A 16667-nucleotide genomic window follows, 5' to 3' on the forward strand; every position below is an offset into this window, starting at 1 on the left:
AGGATGGAACAATGCCTATTTTGAAAGCAATGGCTCTAACCCAGGCTTGTGGTTCGAGGACCCGACCCCCGTGGTGTGAAATGAATACACAAGGACACGTGTTATAAGGTTAATGGGCAAGAAAAGGCCACAACTTTATTGATTACAGCAGTGAAAAGGTATTGGCTTAGGCATTGGATATCTCAAACAAGTGGGTGTATTCACCAGTAGGTGGAGCCTGTTGATGCCAATCCAACTATAGGCTCACCCCTGACGTCACCGGGATCGTGCCATGGCCTCCTGCCAAGCAGGCATCGGACAGAATACACGACCGCCGGATTCCTTTAACGGAATACCCAAAATTGAAGGCATAGGCGATGACCACACCTAGCCCTTCGACACCACAACACATTATTCCAATGCCTAACCTACCCACCAATACCACAAAAGTTGTGACGATTGCTACGAGGTAGGCGAAAAAACCAAAAAGCCTAATGCCAAATGGAAAAACTCCTACCAGGCCCCCTAGCCAACCAGGGCGACCAACCTAAGGTCCATAGCAAGGCCAATGACCTAAGCCCTAACTTAAAGGGAGTGGAGGGTGGGTGACTCGCGGCGAGACGACGACGTAGAATGAGGCCGGGCGAGGCTGGCGCCGCAGCAAAAGGCTGCTGGAACACGCCCCTCTGAGGCACCTGGTTGGTTGCCTGTCGAGGGGCGTGGGCGCCAGCCAGGTGAGGCGGAGGCAGGGGGCTACGCCCCCTGCTAGGTGCGGGGCTCAGGCTCCGTCCACAACCACTCCCCTCTCTTGCAGGGAGGAGAGTCTTTCCTCAACCTCAGCCCTCCAGATGTTTTGAGACTACAATTCCCATCATCCCTGATCACTGATCCTGCTAGCTAGGGATCATGGGAGTTGTAGGCCAAAAACATCTGGAGAGCCGAGGTTGAGGAAGTCTGCTCTAACCCCTCAATCCTTTAAAATCATGAATTTCTTGGGGTCCTCCTGATCAGGATTAGGAAGATACTGTACAAGGAGAAGTTTTTAACCCTTTTGTTGCTGTGCTGTGCTCCATACAAAGTATAGTGCAATATGCAACAAATTTTCCTGTGCATACTTTATATTGCTACATACCCTTCTTGTTAGAAATCATGCTTTCTGAGCACGGAGTGCAGTCATAGCAACAGGCTGGCTTTCCTTCTTGAACTATTTTGCTGTGTCCAGTATGGCAGCTTTTGACACATGTAGACCGTGGTGGTATCTGTTCATAAAAATATATCATTATCAATCTTTATTATGGTCCAGAGATCCAACAAATCATTACAAAGCAATGCACAGTTGAGACGGCCTACCTCCAGGTTAAACAAGCAATAAGAAAGGCATTCCTGTACTGATTTACCCAGCAGTTCATTGAGAAAGGAAGGAGGTGTGTCTATCAAAAGGGTAAAAAAGTAAAAGGTAAAGGACCTCTGGACAGTTAAGTCCAGTCAAAGGCGACTAGGGGGTGCAGTGCTCATCTCACTTTTCAGGCTGAGGGGGCAGGTATTTGTCCACAGACAGCTTTCTGGGCCATGTGGCCAGCATGACTATACCGCTTCGGGTGCAATAGCGCACTATGATGAGTGCCAGAGTGCTCACAAATGCTGTTTACCTTCCTACTGCAGTGGTACCTATTAATCTATTTGCACTGGTATATTTTGTAACTACTAGATTGGCAGAAGCTGAGGTCACCACCGTTGCACAGATTTGAACCGCTGGCCTTCTGATTGGCAAGCCCAAGAGGCTCAGTGGTTTAGACCACAGTGCCACCTGAGTCCCTTCAGTCAAAAGTGTATATGACTAATAGCACAGAATCAGTTGGGTCCCACAGGAACTTAAGTGTGTGACATTTGTTTTCCAGCTCTATGCCTCAAACAATACCAGTTGGGGAGATAATCCAGAGTAGCACCATTCTATTAAGATATGGAACATGTCCCTACCTCCTTTAATCTTCTATTCCACACAATGGCATCATTGATAATGCTGAACATTTGACCTGATGAAACCCTTCCAACCCTGACTTTTTGGTAGGTCTGATTGGGGAAAGTGACCCAGCTGATGATATCATATCCAATGCTCAATTCTTTGTTCTCAAACAAGACTTCTTGGGCAGCTCCATTGTTAAAGTGGATGTTTTCCAGGAAAGGATGGAGCTAGTTTTGGAGACAATGCAATAAATTTTATAAAATGGAACCCATTGTTTCTGCCTCTTCAATTCTGCAATATGCAAGCATTTTAAAACTGGACCCAAAGTACAAATTCAGAAGATTTCTATCACTATCTCCACACAAAAAGGGAATAGCAATGTGAATTAGTTGTGTAACTTGATTGGGAGAAACTACAGCAATTATTATCAACTGGAGTGAATTTTCTTACTCTCATCCATTCAGACATCTATAAACTACTGTTAACATAAACATGGAAATAATATTTTCCTCAGTTCCCTATCAACTTACAACCTCTCAGTTTGAATTCATTGGTCTCAGTTATTTGGTTTTATTTTATATATAAAAGTAAGGTAATCACCTTGGCCTACAAAAGCAAATCCAAAATTGACAGAAGGGCAAAAAATGTCACAAAATAGTCAGCAAATACCATATTCTCCATTTATCTTTCATTGGGTTGAGGAGGGAGAAAAATATATTCTACCCCCCCCCATATTTTACTTAATATCTTAAGAGAATTTCCTCACAGCAATTTGCTAAGCAGAAAAAAAATAGACAACACCCCTCAGCAGCTTCAGACAACCACACAAGGACATTCCCTGGAGTAGGGAGCCAAAATTGCACCTGTGGATGCCATTGAACCCAAAGGTATGTCCTATAATACCCATGGAAACCATTTTGTGACTGGTGGCCAAGACTCATTCTCAAAATTCAAAATATGCCCATTATCCCATGATGTATAGCCAAATTCCATCCTCAGAGTGATTTATTTACCTTCCATGGGTGAAAATTCACATGTTCCACTTTGCTTTTATCCAACATTATTCTTTGTCTGGCAAAATATGCAGCATGCAAAGCATGTGCCACAGCATAGACAGCATTGTAGATACCATGGCTCTCACCAGACATATCCATCTCAAAAACATTTGAATGAAGATCCTCCAGATTCTCCACTCCTCTACAGCTTTCACACTGATTTATTGCAAATTCCCAGACTAAACAGAGGAATGTCCTTAGTGTTTTATCAAACTTTATGTTCAGAAGAAATTCCTGAAATCCTGACACCACATTTGTGTGGACTGAGAAAGAAAAGGCACCAAATAAAATGTTCCTGCCAATCAATTCTCCATTGGGAGAGGTACTGAAATACCACCGCGGTGGCATGATCCAGACCTTCCCTATTAGGACTTTCTTCTTTAATTCAATGCCTTCTAAGGACAACACTAGTATATGGAATAAGAGAGAGTCCATTGCAAGAATAATCACATTGGCATGAGTTAAAATAAGTGTTTGTGACATCACTATAATTCTTTTAATGTTATGTTTAAGAGCAAGGTCATTTGCTGTACCCTTTTGCAAGAAGGCAACACATATTTTGTTCTGGGCAAACAAAGGAGTCAGTTTCTGCACAAAGTTTTCTCCAGCATCATCATCAGATACAACCAGGCCAATCCATGTCCATTTGAAATGCCAGAGTAGCTGGATGATCCCCATATGATAGGTAGTTTCCCTTGGTGCCATCCAGTACAAAAAAGGGAAATCGCTTTTCCCACTTACTGCAGCCTCAAATGAACCAAAAGTGAGCTAAGAAACAGAGGTATATCATTTTAAAACTCTAAAGAATAATAATAATAATAATAAATCCACTCTGCCATTTTAGGAAACTGCACCAAAAGCTAACAATCTGGAGCTTATCTCTTATATTTAGTATTTCTTATGCTTCTTGACAAATAGCCGAAAGTATTCGTTGTAGGGTCCCATAAACATATTAGCTTCTTTATTTTTTTATTCTTCGTGTTTAAAACAAATGGGGCATATCCAGTTTTAGCCATACTCAGAGTAAATCCATTGAAATAAATGAAATAATGAAAGTCCATTGGTTAAATGGCTCTACTCTAACCAATATAAACATATATAAATGTAAGAATAATTTTCTTTATACTCCCCCCCCCCAAAAAAAAAAATCTGGCTGAGTTGTGCCAACCACTCTGGGTGGCTTTCAGCACACGCACACACACACACACACACACACACAAACCCCTTAATAAAACATCAAACATTTAAAAAATTCCCAATACACGGCTGCCTTAAGATTTCTTCTAAAAGTTGTGTGGTTCTTAATCTCCCTGACATCTGATGGGAGGGCATTCCACAGGGTGAGTGCTATATACTGATCCCAAATAAAGGCTGCATTTTAAATAAATAAATAAATAAAGGTAGCATTTCTCTATTTGATAAATCTAAGTATTGAATATTCTACAAAATTTGTTTTTTGTACATATGTCAATAGTTGATTTTCACTTTATTTATTTATCTCTAGATTGCTCCTGAAGAAGGAACTGCAGTTCTCAAAGACATTCGGCTTCAATAAGTATTAATAATTGGCACTTTTGAGAACCAACTACCGTATTCCTTTCTTCAATTTTATTTATAATAAAGGGGAAATTGAAAGAATATAATTGAACAGCAAGTGGACACCATTCATTTCATTTTCATTTATTATATTTCTATGCTGCTTTTCACTCACATGAGTCAGAAAGCAGTTTACATACAATAAATAATAACATAGTAGAACATCACAATTGCAACATAAATGATATAAAACAATTAACAAATTATAAATAAAGCACCTTCTATAAAACACTATTAACAGAACAACTTTAAAAATAGATTGAACAGCTAAAACAACTACAAAAAGTCATATTATAACATTCACAAAGCATTACAGCACTTGTAATCGACAAAACAATATTAACAACACTAACATACTAACAATGAAAAGCAAACTAAACACTGCTGAATTCATTCATACATATATTGATATGCATATACCTGTGGAAACTTGTAGTTACTTAAGAGGATGGACATCTGCATAGAGTATTCTGAACCGAATCCCCCAATAACTGACAATACATCTTTTCTGTCACACTTGTAATTGGGCATATTCTTTCTCTGCTTGAAAAGTAGATCCAGGATGACCTTGTATGTTCTTCTGGAGTTAAACAGGTTATCATAGATATCAAACCCCAGTGTGATGTTGGGCAGGAGCCCTGGGTTGTCATTGATCTCATGGATGGCAAAAATCAAGGCAAAGACATGTTGGTAATTTTTTAACTTTACGCTGCAATGAGGTTGACAATGAGATTTAGAAACATCAATTAGAGAGAACATAAATTGCAATTAGTAGCACAGGTATAAAAGAAGAGCTGTCAGACCTCCTGCTCCAAAAAGCAAAGCCAAACAAAACACTCTAGCTTCATAAATGAGGGTTCAGATCAGAAAATAAGTGTGAGTCGGGGGAATGTATTTTGAATCAGCATGTGTGACTAGAGTTGTTCAATGGAGGGGAAGGGGGAGAATATTTCATTCTAAAATTGGGGCAGATGCAACCAAAATTCAGCACTGTGTGCTTGGGATCAGCTGGAGTTAAAATTTGTAACAGAAGATTTGTAACAGTAGATGTGGAACTCTCACACTGAGATGGGGGGGAGTGGGGCTGGTCAGGATACTTTCTTCATGAGCCCTGCACTGCTTTCTCTCTCCCACCCCAGTCCCATGCTTATTACGTTTATCATATAAAGTCATACTTCGGGTTACAGATGCTTTGGGCTGCGCACCGCGCCAAACCCGGACGTACCAGAACGAGTTACTTCTGGGTTTTGGCGGATGTACAGAAGCACCAAATCATGCTTTGCGCATGCACAGAAGTGGCAAATCGCAACCCGTGCAGCGCTGTGGGTTGCGGACGTGCTTCCTGCATGGATCGTGTTCACAACCCAAGCGTCCACTGTAGTAGGATTACACTGAACAGGCTCCTCTTCCATTTCTTTAGGAAAACAAGGGGTGGGCTTTTGATCTATAGTTTAATGCGTTTGAGTGAGTAGCTCTTCAAAGATCTTTGGTAGCTTCTGGACCTTTAATAAATCTATTACAAGAACAAAATTTAATGCTGCAGCTTTCCCATTAACTTCAGTAATACAATATGAAAAGCACTTCTTGAAGTTCAGCTGTTTAAATTGATAACAAATCTAATACCATCTGGCAAAACTGATTACTAGTAACTACTGTACAAATCTTACACAGCACCGTCATGATTGCTATCAGGAACAGCTGTAAAATTGAGTGAATACTCCAAAGGTTGTATTAGAGAAAGAATGCCACCAATGATTACTTCTCCAGGCTTATACAAATGCTCTTGGATATTTCTGCATTTTCCTGTCATTTCCGTACAGGCAAAAGGAGGGAGCTGCAGCTGCAACAATAATAGCAACAGCAAGTGCCTGCATGTAAAAACATGCCTACCCATGCTACACTTGCATAACATATTGTTTCACCACACTCACAGCAGTAGCAGTAGATAGTACATTTATCCCTATCCTTCTTGCACAGACTACCCACTCTGTGTGTCACACTGGAACCAGTTCTCATTTGAGCTCAAAATTTAGACTCCTTATTATAAAAAATCTTATTATTTTTGTTGTTGCAGACTAAGGAAATGAATAATAGTGCTTTTCATAATTGCCGAGTAGATAAATACCTCCCTGATGTCATATATCCTCTGTTCGTTGGAAATAGAGAAAATGTCACCTGCTTCACAGTGAGGTTGCCTGAGCACAATTGCTTTCATTTACAATATTTAGACCAGGGATAGGGAGCCTGTGATCTTCCAGATATTGTTCTCCTACAGCTGCCTACCTACCACCATCCCTGGTTACTAGCCATGCTGGCTGTGGTTGTTGGGAGGAGAAAATGTTATTCTGCAGGAGAAAATATTGTCTATCCCTTATTTAGGGAGAAATCCTGGGTAGATCATCCCATTTATGCAGGCTGGGAACAGAATGGTTTCTTCTAAATGTCTAGAAAATTTCCTCACATTTGGAATGAAATTAACCATTGTTTTTGTACATATATGGCATGCCATCAAAACCAGAGGTTTCCTTTAATTCCCATGCCCATAAAGATAAACCAGTGGGAGAATCATAGTGGGTGAATGGCAAGGGTAAAATACATAAGAAGGAAGAGGCGCTCATAAAAGCTTATGACAGCCCTCTTCGAGACCAAACATCCCTTTGTGTATAGTCAGGAAAGTTGTTACTGCACCCTTTCCAGCTGTGTAGAACCAAATGTTGAAAATGTCCTGGAAGGCCTGTAAACACCACTTTTATACTCAATATAAGCCTGGGACTAATTGGTATCTGCTGTGGGAATCATAGAATTGTAGAGATGGAAGGGACCATAAGGGTCATCTAGTTCAACCCCCCTGCAATGCAGGAATCTTTTGCCCAACATGGGGCTCAAACCCACAACCCTGACATTAAGAATCTCGTGCTCTACTGATGGAGCTATCTTCTAGACGTGCATATATTTATCTGCTTGCTTTGATATATCATTTTTTGTTTGCTTTGATGCTATGCTGAGAGGCACAGACAATACCTATAAAGGCATGTGCCCCATCCTAAGCTGGCCACAACAACCCAGACATGGAGTTGCTTGGCTGGCAGAAACAGACTGTTACAAATATTAATATTGCACAGTTTGAAGAGACTGGATGCATGAAAACTGACTCCTTTTGGAAATGAAACATTGTCCAGACCCATGAAAATCTTATTCAAATTTTACTAGCAGAACTCTTCAGAAACAAAACAGAGTACAGTAAATTATACATCCAAAACACCCTTACAATGTCTTGTGCTTCCAGCACAGGCTCAGCAGTTTTTGAAATATGAAATAATTCCAGCAGACCTAGGATCAAAGGTCTGTCTCTTCCCAAAACATCCATTTTAGCCTAGGTATGTTTTCTCCCTCTCTCAGTCAGAGAGGGTCTTTTGCATGCCCTGACTTCACAAAGCCTTGAGACAAAAGACACAAAAGCAACTCCATTCAAAATGAAGATTTGCAACCCAATACCTTCATCACATTATCTAAGGTTACAACACTCACATATTAGTTTCCAGAAAACAGCAATCATTAACTAAGCAAGAGCTCTCCTTGGCTTTAATATAGCCCTATAAAAATCCCCATCTTAAACCTTTTCACCAATACATATTTTGGCATTCTCATTTCCATGTCAATTAAACCACTATCCATAACAAAGACTTGACCCTTCTCTCTCTCATCCCTTCATCTTTTTCCATACCCTATTCCCTCCCCTAATCTGCACAATTGGGTAATTTAACTATTTTCTGCAAGCCTAATAGCCATAGGATCATTTTCAGGAAAGTGGCACTGTTGAAAAGCAAAAGGTTAATAACCTTCCCCACCCCAAACTTCTCTCCACAGCGGCATCATGAATCAGACAATTTCCAAAGCCTATTTGCTGCATATGGTGGTATTTGTTGAGATGAGGGATAACCCCCCCCCCCATTGCAGCAAGTAAACTTATAATAAAGTCTCATTTACATGAATTGGACAATCTCCCCTAATATCAGTGCACCCTAGTTAACCCTTTACTTCCCAGCTGCAACACTTGAGAAAATCACTCACATTTTACAGCCAAATTTTCATGTGGGGTGGCGCAGAGGTTTGGAGACCATGGGCCAGATTGGAAGGTACCATTGTTCTAACGTGGCCCTTGAAAGATCCTCACCACTGGTCTACACACGTTTGTGACATACTTTTTATGCCCTTTTTGAATTTCACGACTCATGTGGGGTGAGGTTCAACCCCAGTGCAATGAACTTCTAATTGTGTCCTTCACCTCTTTATTTCTTAGTGTATAGATGAAAGGATTCAGCAATGGAGTCACAACTGTGTTCAATATGTTGACTATTTTGTTCATATCTGAAGAGATATTAGATAGTTTGACATAAAGAAAGATAGTGGATCCATACCAAATGAGCACTACAGCAAGATGGGAGGAACAGGTGGAGAAAGCCTTTTGCTTTCTTTGTGCAGAAGGAATGTGCAGGATGGTATTGATAATGAATATATAGGAAAGAAAGGTGATCACACAGGGACACACAATGACAACAATGGATATAACAAAAGCTGCTATCTCAATCTCAAAGATGCTGGTGCATGAAATGGCTATCCATGAATCAATGCTGCAGTAGAAGTGATTGATCACATTGGGACCACAGAAAGTCAACCTTGAGATCAAGATGGCTGGTATAAGAATAATGAGGAATGCACACAGCCAAGAGCCAGCTGCCAGCTGCAAAGAAAGCTGGCTATCCATGATACTGCTGTAACGCAAAGGGTAACATATGGCCAAATATCGGTCATAAGCCATGACAGACAAGAGGAAGTATTCTGTGGACCCTAAGGCAAACACAAAGTAAAACTGAATAATGCAGTTTGTGAAAGAGATGCTTCTGCCCCTCCCCAGAAAGATGGCAAGACTCTTAGGGATAGAAGCTGTTGTGTACCATATTTCTAGGAAGGAGAGATTACATAGAAAGAAGTACATGGGAGTATGGAGACGACGATTTGCTATTACCAGAATGATGATGGCCAAATTTCCCAGCAGTGCCATCACATACATGATAAGAAAGAGCATGAAGATGGACATCTGTAAATACTGAGTTCCCGGGAAGCCAAGAAGAATGAATTCCATCACATTTGTTCCATTTCTTTCTTTATTCTTCTCTTCCATAAGTTTAACTGCTGGGGAGGGGGGAAATCACCCAATTAACACATTGATAATTCACCAAGGATGTGATGAGGAGTATGCAGACAGAAAAGATCTACATGACTTGAGACCTTCTGAAGGATCACCTATTGCAATGTATGTCTCTTCCTACACTTTGGTCAGATGCAGAAGCCCTCATCTGGATGATCTTCTCATCTAAAGTAAAATGGGTTGCTGCTGTGAAAAGGCTCTTCTTGGCTGTGGTGCTAATAGGATACTTGCCCTTACTGATTTATTTGTTTGTTTGTTTGTTACTTATTTACATTTCCTCCTCTAAACCACATTTCATCTTTCCAAGATCACATGGTGACTTCCAGTATTCATATTAAAAGAGCAATAAATCAACAATAAAAGAACCAATTTAAGCCATTTAAACAGTATTTAAAACAACCATTTAAAAAGTAGAGTTATTTACTATTTGCCAAAAAAAATTTTTTTCTTCCAGTAGTACCTTAAAGACCAACTAAGTTAGTTCTTGGTATGAGCTTTCGTGTGCATGCACACTTCTTCAGATACACTGAAACAGAAGTTGCCAGATCCTTCTATATAGTGAGAAGGTGGGGAGGGGTATTACTCAGAAGGGTGGTGGGAATGGGTGATTGGCAGATAGCTGTGATGAGCCTGTTGACGACTCTTAACGACTGCAATAGGTCTTACAGGAAAAAGCAAGGGGTGAGAAGGTGAAAAATGGCTTTGTCTACTATTTGCCATTTCATTTGTTTGTATCAATTTGCCCAAAGTACCACTTTGAATACACAAAGATTTCCATCTACCCATCCATATATACTCTTCTCCCACTCTTACCACTTACCTTTTTCAATTACTATATACAGGTATATATATGGATTTCTTCTCTTATTCATTCTACTTACACAGTGGAAAACTTGGATAGGTGTGTCCTCTTAAACACATGCTTATAACTGAAATGCAGGTAGCTGAATAATTAAAATTGATATTAAAAAAAAACCCAACAAGATTCCTTTGAGATTTCTTCTCAATTCTGAAAATGTGTTCTAACAGTTCTTACACAACTAAACCGGGGGGGGGGGGGATCCCTGAAGTCACTTAAAACTGTTTGTATTCTATTATCCCAATGGATTTATATTGCTAGGCTCCCACAGATCCTTCACTACAGAGAATAAAACAGAGGGCCATGACAACACCATGGGATCTGAGATCTAGATAGGTGAATAATGAATATTTATCTCATTAAAATCATAGCCACCTTGAGATTTCACCTTGGCTTTCTAGGATTGGGGAAAAATACCAAAGGTCACTTAGTGTTTTTTTGTTTTGTTCTGTTCTCTTGATGTTTTATTTGTTGTTATCTTTATCTAGATCTCTCAATATAGAAATTCTGAAAGAGGTCAAGAAAAAGACAGCAGGATATGAAGGAGAGATGTGACCAATTATAACTAATATGTCACCAATTGGTAAATCGTACCCAACAGAGCGGTCATTTCTTTAATAGACCTTGATAATTCAATTAGCGTGAATTGTATTGAATTTCTTGGTGCACCTTTTGGAATTCTTATATTCCTAACTTCCCAGTTCAGTTTGCTTCCTTCATTTAATTAGAAAGCTATCAGCACAACTTTTCAGGCACACTGCCACTGCACGGTCATGTTAGTAATCCTCCTACTGCTTTGGCTTCAGCCAATCAATTAAAAAGATGGAATGTCAACATCTTTTACATCCAATTTACTGTAAATGCCTTTCTCTTTCCAAGTACCTAACACAAAGGATGCTGGGAAGAAGGGTAAGAAGAGGCATATAAGAGATAAATCCATAATGAACCTTTGTATAATTTCAAAATCAGGAGAGAGAGAGAGAGCCCTGGTCCACACCTTCTCTAGTACATTTGCAAGCTTGGAATATGCCTTTGGACTGGGATAATAGTTCCTTCCTACTTGGATGAAGGGAGGTGGTGTATGTCAAAACTACTGTCCGGACATATTTACCTATATTTACCTATATTTACCCACTAGTTCAGTTCACAGTTCAATTTAAGTTCATCCTAATGATCCTCAACATTTTCTTCCATCATTCGGAATATTACAAGCAGTGTCAAACATACCTGAGAAGATAGTAAGAAGAAGAAAACTCTCACACAGTTGAATGTCAATTACTTAATTTATTTTCCCCAACAATTATGATCTTCAAGCTTAATCACCCAGCAGAGTTTCTCCCTTTAGAGTTTCAGGCCTCTTGTGGCTGATCTACATTTATTTGTATGCACAAGCCCTCCTAACCTTGTAGAATAAAGCTTTTTTCTCTTTCTTATACATTGGTTATTTGGAATTCAGTTTACTTCATAGAAGACTAATGTAATTTTTTATGAGAACGGTGTAGGAAAACCGGCCAGTGTCAGAAGCAAAAATGGCCAACACTTCCACTATCTCAGTATATTCCATTTTTGGTATCATGAATTTGGTTAGAAAAGACATACAAACACTATAAAATACCAGAATCTAGCCATCTAACTATGACAGCTGCTGTAAAAGTACAAGTTTGTACAGTGAGGATGGACAGAACATGGTACAGTAGTGGAGTCTTGATCTGATTCCAGAATAATGTGATCAGTAAATCTAACAGCCAAAAGCCATTTCTGACATGGTTTACTGGTCCAACTGGCTTAAACTTAAAATTAGTAGCCAATATTAAGCCACAAAGTTAATTTCCTGCAGTAAACAATAGTATAAAGGTATATGAAATGTACATGTAACAAAACAGAATAAAAAAACACCCCATGTTCAATTATTCCTTTTCTTGGTTAGCAGCTTCTTGGTATTGAGATCAGCCCTGAAAACAATGACGTAACACTTGGGGAAGAAGATGCAAGCCAACAGCCCGGTATTGGAGGCCAAGATGGCAAAAAGCTCCACAGCCACAATGTGTTTCCCCTTGGTGCTCAGATAACCAGGAATAAAGGAGATCCAAACACTGCAAAACACCAACATGCTGAAGGTGATAAACTTGGCTTCATTGAAAGTGTCAGGCAAGCTTCTGGCTAAGAAAGCTACAATGAAGCTGAAGAGGGCCAGAAAGCCAATGTAGCCCAAGACACAGTAGAACATGGTGATGGAACCTTCATTGCATTCCAGTATGATCTTCCCAGCCTGTGAGTACATGTCAACATCTGGGAATGGTGGAGAGGACAACGACCATGCAATACAAATGCACACTTGTTTGAGGGAGCAGGAAAGAACAATGGTAATAGCCACTTTTTGGCCCAGCCATGTCCTGATTCTGTTGCCTGGCTTTGTGGCCAAGAAGGCCAGGATCACAAGGATTGTTTTTGCCAACACGCAAGAAACTGCCACAGAGAAAATGATGCCAAAGGTCATTTGTCGAAGAAGGCAGGACAGCTTCCCAGGTTTGCCAATGAAGAGCAAACAAGAAAGATAGCACAACAGGATGGCAATGAGAAGAACACAACTGAGGTTCTGGTTGTTGGCTTTGACAATGGGTGTGTTCCAATGCTTTAGGAAGGTTTGTAACACAAAACAAGTGATCACAGCAAAGGAAAGAGCAACACTAACCAAAACAATCCCCAAGGGCTCTTGATAGGATAGGAAAGATATAACCTTAGGGATACACTGATCATGGTTCTCATTTGGATAGTGATCTCCTGGGCACATGGTACAATGAACTGCATCTGAAAGGTATAAAAAGAATATATCATTGAAATAGCACTCTTTGCTTTAAGCAGGAAGGATTAAATGCCATAATGCCCTGTGAATGCCGGACAAAAATGATTCAATCCAAATGTTTTAATGAAGGCGTCTCAATTCCAAATATATACTAAGCACGGAACAAAGCTGAAAGACAGGAGGGTTACATTCAGCGAGGGAACTCAGGGTGACTTGAAGAAATGATCATTAAAATAATAATAATCTTTTCTGTGGGGCAATAAGACCTCACTACTTGCTGTAAGGTGGGGCCCAGGCTTTGGGGCTATATCTTGTCATGCCCTTTGGAATGGGAAGTGTTTGGCTTTGCCAAGCAGAGTCAGCCCACCATGTCCCTGAGTCACACTGAGCCAGTTGCCTCAGGCAGCAGACAGGGCACAGCTGGGAGGGGGGCAGAATGTCCCTCCCACCACCACCACCACCCATGTTGCCCTCGAGGGAAAAGGTCCCTCCACCACTGGCTGGGAAGAGTGGGGCCACTGCTGCCACAGCCTGTTCCTTTCCATCTCTTTTTTTTCTCTCTCTCCCACCTGCTTCAGCATGCTGGGGCTGATTTCTCAGGAAGCAGCAGAGGTGGCAGCAAGGGGCAGATTTTATGAATAAAATGTTCAAATCATCACTTGTGTCTTACTTCTTTATTTCTGGGTCTGGTTGCAAAACACAACCGTTTTAACTTAAGTGTGTCCATTGACAAAAATATCATGAAAACTGATTCACCAATAAAGTTCCAATATATTCCCTTGCAATCATGATTCAAAATTCTGAAGGCTGATTCAGGACAGTAGTCCCAGGGTGGATCTATGCTCATCGTTTTTAATGTTAAGGAAGGGTTAAGAAATGGTTTTGATAATGTAGATGTAATGTAGATAACACATGGTGTCCTCCTTTTTACATTCATAATGTGTTATCACCTTGTCTTTTTATCACTTAATGAATAATCATTTTATGCTGCGATATTGGTAAAACACTGCTCATATGTCCCTATGTAGCATTTTACCTTCTTTTTTTATGTCATTGAAACTCCCATCCCCCTCCAGTGGTATTTGAGGGGCACAGAAATCAAAGACAATGGAGGGAGGGAAGGATGGGAGGGAGGAAGAATTAAAATGTAACACCAGAGGACAAAGCAGAGCAACCAGTGACCAGGAGCAGGGAAAGAAACAACATTTAGGAAAATGTTGTGGCCGGGTATTATTTAAATTAGATGCAAAAACCAAGGTATAAAACATGTTAATTAATAAGTATGCCCTGTGACGTTTTAAAACAACATATCTACCACCGTCCTAATAACAGGAAATAACATTAAACACGTCAGTGTAGATCCCGCCCTGGACATTGTTGACCACTGAACTGCAAAGTAGCTCTGTGAAGCAGAAGCAGTGCCTTTCTTGAACAGCTTTTCAGTTGAGATGTCAAACATGCCCAGTGAAAAGCACTCAATTGTTGGTGGCTTTTCTGTAGAGAAGCAGCTTGCAAAAGTGCATTATGCACAAAGAAGGATTGACACCTCTGACAAACTGAGATGTGAATCTTGTGGGGTGTATGCTTGCTTCTTTGCAAGCAGCTTCCCTGCTGTCAAGCCACATGTAAAGGAGAAGGATTGGCACCTCTGCTGAGCAACCATTCAGTGGAGGCCCTGATCCTACATGTGACAGGGTGCTGCTGTGCAAGAAGCTTGTCAGAGAATTGAACTCCTGCTCCTAGTTTGGAAGTGGGAGGAGAGGGAAAGCAATAGCTCCTTCCTGCTTCCCCTTCCCGGTTACATGTTCATTAAAAATAAGTTCCTCCCTAAAATACTTCAGAACCAGGTTAAAGGTAGAGCAGGTGGTTAACCCTGATTCAAGAGCCCTGGATTGAGGTTTAGTATTGTATGTCAGTGCATAGCCCTGCACACTACAGAACTATACTGATAATTCTTTTGCTATGTTGATAAATCATCAGTAGTGCCAATCTGCATAAACACGGACTTGCAAATTGTAATTTCTCAGGGACCTGAATAGAATTAGGAATGCACTGCAGATGGAAGAGTGTTTTTTACTTTTTCCTGCTGTGCTGTGGTCCTGATAAAGTATAGAACACAAAACTCACGTTTCTAAAATTTACTGTACACTGTCACATACCCTTCTTGTTAGAAATCATGTTTTCTGAGCACGGAGTGCAGTCATAGCAACAGGCTGGTTTTCCTTCTTGAACTATCTTACTGTGTCCAATATGGCAGCTTTCAACACATATGGAACGTGGTGGCACCTATTCATTAAAAAAAGGGGTGGGGAATAGAATGCATGAACCTTGTCCTCAAACATAGGCCAGCCCATCACTTCTGTCCTTGCATGAAATCTGATGTGGTTAGGGTCTTTTTGGTGGTGGGAAATGGGGAAACAATGAAAGCAAACTATAAGGGATGTTTAAAGATATGTAGCAGCCTATATTCCTAATGCTTCACTGTGCTGCACATTTTTGATTTTAAAATATTCTGCTGGGAGCTATGACTTCCTATAGAGTGCATATAGCCCCACACTTTCACTCTTTTATTAATTGCCATACACAGCTTTTTTTACTATTTCTCTGACAAGAAGCACTATATGCCACCTGTTCTGCACTACAGCTCTAACACTAGGAGCTAATCAAGTTTGCCATTTGGTTGTGTGCCGAGCCCTGAAACCCACCCCATGGAAATAAAGACACAGTGAAGACAGAATTTAGTTTAAAGGTTAATGGGCAAATTTAGGCCACAACTTTATTGAATACACAAGTGTGACTGGTATTGGCTTAGGCATTGGTATCTAATGACTATAACAGGCTCCTGCTAACCCAGCAGGGAACCTGCAGGGGTAAACTACCAGCAGAGGGAACTCCATCAATGTATATTGACTGGAGCTCACCCCTGGGGTTTCCGGGGGTCCTGGCATGGCCCTAGCCCCTCCCTGGGCTTTGGACGAGATCCAGACCCCAGATTCCTTTAACGGAATACCCTATCAAAATGGTGGGGCAGGTGATGGCCGCACATCCCCTCCCCACATCCCCTTAAACCATTGCTTAACTGTCAAACCTTACAAAGTTGTGACGATTGCTAAGAGGTAGGCAAAAACCAAGTGGCCACAGCCAATCTGCCACATTGGGGAAAATTACTACCTGGCCTCCGTTCCAAAACAGGCGATCAACTG

The sequence above is a fragment of the Podarcis filfolensis genome (genome assembly GCF_964270895.1).
Source record: "Podarcis filfolensis genome assembly, chromosome: 13".
In the NCBI taxonomy this organism is placed as follows: domain Eukaryota; kingdom Metazoa; phylum Chordata; class Lepidosauria; order Squamata; family Lacertidae; genus Podarcis; species Podarcis filfolensis.